Source organism: Sorex fumeus, unplaced genomic scaffold (genome assembly GCF_029834395.1).
Source record: "Sorex fumeus unplaced genomic scaffold, SorFum_2.1 ptg000320l, whole genome shotgun sequence".
Lineage (NCBI taxonomy): Eukaryota > Metazoa > Chordata > Mammalia > Eulipotyphla > Soricidae > Sorex > Sorex fumeus.
Genome location: NW_026606377.1, coordinates 63,768 through 69,008, shown reverse-complemented (window position 1 = coordinate 69,008; position 5,241 = coordinate 63,768). Strand labels below are relative to the sequence as shown.

Genomic DNA, 5,241 nt, shown 5'->3' with positions numbered 1-5,241 from the left:
TTTGTTACCATTTGTATTTCTTCTTTGAAGAAGTTCCTATTCATCTCTTCTCCCCATTTTTTGATAGGTTTGGAAGTTTCATTCTTGTAGAGTTCTACCAGTGCTTTATATATCTTGGGTATTAACCCTTTGTAAGATGAGGGGTAGGTAAATCATTTCTCCCAGTCTATGGTCTATCTCTATATTCTGGTCTTTGTTTCCAATCAGGTGCAGAAGCTTCTTAGTTTAATGTAGTCCCATTTGTTTAACTTCTTCTAATTGCTTGGTAAGTGGTTTTCATTTTTTAAAAAACCTCTAGCTTCAACGTCATAGAGAATTCTGCCTATATTTTTCTCTCTGTAACTTATGGATTCAGATCTAACATCTAGGTCTTGAGACCATTTTGATTTGACTTTTGTGAATGGCATTAGAAAGAGGCCTGTGTCCATTTTCTTGCATGTGACTGACCAGTTTTCTGAGCACAGATTGTTAAAGAGGATTTTCTTGCTTCACTTTCTATTTTTTGCTCTTGTCCAAAGATTAAGTAACCATACACCTGAGAGTCTGTCTCTGGATTTTCTATTCTATTCCATTGATCTGTTTAAATTCAGTATCACACTATTTTTTAATCACTACTGCATGAATTGTAGGGAAATAATCCCTCAACCTTTTTTTTTTGTCTAGGATTGCTCTAACTATTCAGAGGTGTGGTGGGTGCATTGTTCCATATAAATTTCAGGAGAGTTTGATCTATTTCTTGAAAAAATGAAATAGGTATCCTTATAGGAACTGCACTGAATCTGCATAATGCTTTGGGGAACCATTTTGACAATGTTAATCCTCCTACTATATCAGCAGTAGATGTATTTCCATTTTCTTGTGTTGTCTTTTATTTCTTAAAGTAGTGCTTTGTAGATTTGTATATATCTCTCACCTCTTAAGTTTAGTCTAGGTACTTGGTTTTCTTTTTTTTAAATTTAATGGCTATATTATGATTTGAACTCAATTTTATTTTTTTTAATAGTGAGACATCATGAGGTACAGTTGCAGACTTACACATTTTTGTGCTTGGGTTTCAATTATACAATGTTCAAACACCCATCCCTCCACCAGTGTGCATTTCCCACCACCACGGATCAGTGTGCATTTCCCACCACCACGGATCCCAGTATCCCTCCCACCCCCCAACCTCCATCCCACCCTGCCTCTGTGGCAGGGCATTTCCCTCTCTCTCCTTTTGAGTGCTGTGGTTTGCAAAAGAGGCATTGAGTGGCAATCATGTTTGGTCGATAGTCTACTTTCAGCATGCTTCTCCCCTCCTGGGAGGATCCTCCCAACAAGGTATTTGGTTTTCTGAGGCACAATCATGAATGGGATTTTTTAAAATAACTGGTTCTCAATATCTGGTTCAATATTTGGTTCAAATATTCTATTCAATTTGACTTTTGATGTTTATTGGAGGGGGGTGACGTGGGGAGGGGCAACTAACATTGCTCAGGGCTTAACTCCTGGATCTGCACTCAGAGATCTCTCCTGGGGGGGGGAGGTTGGGAGACTGTAGGTGGTGCCTGGAATAAAACCCAGGTCAGTCCCACTGCCACTTTCGCCCCTGTGTGTCTGTTTTAATGCTAATCACTTTATAATATGATTTGAATTTACAGAATAAGATACTATTATTTTTATTTCCCACTCCCACTCAGGATTCCTTGAACACTCAGGATCTTTTGTTTTTTCCATTCTTCTTTCTTCTTCTTTCTTCTTCTTTTTTCTTTCTTCTTTCTTCTCTCCTCCCCCTCCCCCTTCCCCTGCCCTCTTCCCTCCTCCTCCTCTTCCTCCTCCTCCTCCTCCTCCTCCTCCTCCTTCTCCTCCTCCTCCTCCTCCTCCTTCTTCTCCTCCTCCTCCTCCTCCTCCTTCTCCTCCTCCATGCTACAAAAGTAATAAGAAACATGCAGTAGAGAAAAGCAAAGCTTATAGTTCATCCCTCAGAACTTCAACAAGCCAACTTAAAAGTTTGTACAAATTCGGGGCTGGAGTGATAGCACAGCACAGCAGTTAAGGCGTTTGTCTTGCATGCGGCTGACCTGGGTTCGAGTCCCTGCATCCCATATGAGCACCGTCAGGAGTAATTCCTGAGTGCAAAGCCAGGAGTAACCCCTGTACATCTCTGCTGTGACCCAAAAAGCAAAAAAAAAATTGTACAAATTCTAAAAAAAAAAATCAAAGGTCCATATTGGGATTTGACTGACTTTTCCAATCTGTTCTCTACATGGGATGTGTGCTTTTCTCCCCAGCGTTGAATAAGGTCAATGTGTACTGAGTGGAAGCAGCAGAGGGCGCCTGTGTGTTCTTTCCTCCTACTACACCACACCAGCGCAACCTACCAACTTGGTAGGAAGCTTTAGATAGGATGTGGGAATTGCAGGGCCCAATAGAAAAACTAAAGAATTCTTCCATACAGAGAGTATGCAAAAACCTGAACCAACACTTAACATGCTATGAAACAAGGATTTAGTCGCCTCCTGCGTACATGAGTCCTGGGCACCCAGGAACAAGAAAGTTTTTGCACAGCTTCCATAGCCCTAACCCAAGAAAACAAACAGCACGGATTACTCTGATCCAGAAATGGGTGATCGTGGAAAAGCCAAGATGATATCCATTAGTTTGGCCTGGGTATTCATCTCTGATTTTTTTTCTCACAAAAGTTCTTTAAAGAGAGGTCTAGAAATCAGGGGCTACCTCAGTCAGAGACAGCAGAAGGGCAGAGTGCTGTAAATTTAAGACCTGGGTTGATTTTCACAGGGAATTTTCAGATGAAGGGAATTTCTCTCCAGTGACTTCTAGAGTCAAGACTAGCTTGGTAAGAGGAGGAATCCCCAGGAATCTCAAGACAAGCTGTGACTTGAGGGACACCCCAGAGAAATACTCCCGAAGGATGAACACCCACTGAGGCTGCAGCACTGAAATTCTGGGAGTGCACAAAACAGATGCATGCAAGGCTTGCAGGGACCAAGTGATGGCGGTGTTGACTTCTTCCTTCCCCACAGTGAGGTCACCCCCACGTGGACACCGTGCAGGGTCCCTCCCAACCCCCCCCTCCCCCAGGTGAGGATGCTTGTGGATACAGAAGCCAGAAAAGCTCTGCTCTAGCATTGCTGGACACAACAAGGGGTTTCAGGAGAGTCAGGCGGGCCTTGCTCTAACGCAGCAATACTTCACATTCGTGACGTCCTGTGGAACACAGTGGGGCTTTCTGAGGTATTTTCCTTCTGCAATCACGAGCAGAAGCTTCTCCCAGGCCACCCAGGAGGGGGATGCCAGCCATGAGCCCGTGCCCTGCAGGTAAGACGTATGGTAGGAGCTTGTTCTGCAAAACTGGGAGCACGGATGACTTGGACGTCACCACTAAGCTGCCTCTCAAGTGCAATTCCCGGCCTTCTTTTTCAGCTCTGTAGGCCAGAAACATTCCTAGAAAAGCTGGGAAATCTGTTCAGGTGAGAAGCTTGTAGAATATCATCAGGGTGCAGTAATGGTGAAAGCCACCACCACCTAGAACCCTGGGAGCCGCCCTACCAACTGCCCTTCCCTATGCTTTTCTACCACAGAAATGTATTCATTAAAAAAAATAGTCATGTGGATGAGTTTATTCTCTTCTGCGTCTTCAAACGCATCCATGAAACTTCTCCTTAATGACCCGAACTCACCATCCGTGATACTGTCCTCTATATACCCAACTGCGGCATCCAATTCTGCATCAGAGGCGGGAGAGTAGGAAAGCCCATGACTCTCTTCCACTAGAGCATCCATCACCAGCCCCTGGACTGCATCCACCCTGGACCACCTGGATCCTTCACCTCCTACTCAGCCCTGGGGCCAGTGAGCACCTGCACCCGAGGCCCTGCCTAAATTCCCTGCGACTGCAGCCTGGTGTCCCCGCCCGGCCCCCAAACCCCACCAGGCAGCAGCAGTGATCAGAATCTTCTTTCATTTTTTTGCAAATTTTCATTGGGTTAGCACTGTAACACTGTCCTCCTGTTGTTCATCGATTTGCTCAAGTGGGCACCAGTAACGTTTTTACTGTTTGGCATATCAAATGAGTCACAGGGAGCTTGCCAGGCTCTGCCCTGTAGGCAGCAGGATACTCTTGGTAGCTTGTCAGGCTCTCCGAGTAGGGCAGAGGAATCCAACTCAGGTCGGCCATGTGCAAGGCAAATGCCTTACCTGCTATGCTATCGCTCTGGCCCCTTCGTTGGGTTATCACAGGAAATGCAACAATATTTACATCTATATTTTTATTCATTAGAAATAAGTTTAAAAACAAAATATATGGAGGGACCAGTGTTCTAGCACAGCGGGTAGGGCCTTGCCTTACATGCGGTCAACCTGGGTTCCATTCCCAGCATCCCATATGGTCCCCTGAGCACCGCCAGGAGTAATTCTTGAGTGCAGAGGTGGGTGTGACCCCAAAACCAATAATAATAATAAAATATACATACAATGATAATATATGCAAAAAACTTTTTCATGGGACCTGAAGTATAGCCACTGCTTAATATTCATTTATCATCTTTATAGAAATCTAAGTATGATGGGAGCAGATACCTGTGTGTTTAGTTCTTTACTATTTCCTGTACACCTGAGTCAACTCCAACATGTATTAAATAAATTTCCATCTAAGTGTGGGGAGTTCTGAGAGAGTGAAGGGTTCCTTGAGGCTGAAAATGGGAAGCAGAATGGTTTCATTGCTACTGCAGTATGTCACAATACCCTTGCATTTACTCAAGTAGAAATCTAAACTCTCCATCTTAATAGGATGTTCTTCCGAAGTTGTTGATGTTCTTATTGGCAGTCATGTAAGACATCATAGTCTTAGAACTGGTATCTCATGTTCTTTTGCCTCCAGGAGTTTCTAGGACTGGAACATAAGCATTTGTTTAACCAAAATTGTTCCAGACTTTCACCATTTCATTGAATTAAATAGAGAGGGTTAGAAATCAAAGGTGCTGTGTAGAGATACATTGATACTACCAGTTTGCCAAAGACTAAAAATTGTAACTTCTTAGTTTAAAATGAAAGGCTTTAATTTGTTACTTTCTCTATCAAATAGGTCCAATCCCAGAACAATAACACTGGTTGGGGGTGTTAAATAACTAGTAGTGGTTGCTTCGATTAAGATGCGATTTTTAGTTAAGTTCACGAATCATGAATCACGACCATCCTGTTATTCGTCGATTGCCTCGAGCAGGCCCCAGTAACGTCTCCTTC

At 43.6% G+C, this 5,241-nt stretch overlaps 1 pseudogene; it reads right to left on the bottom strand.

Moving 5' to 3' along the window:
• Positions 1–3,175: 3,175 nt before the first annotated feature.
• Positions 3,176–3,783, bottom strand: LOC130018917 (ADP-ribosylation factor-like protein 2-binding protein; annotated as a pseudogene).
• Between the last annotated feature and the right edge of the window lie 1,458 nt (positions 3,784–5,241).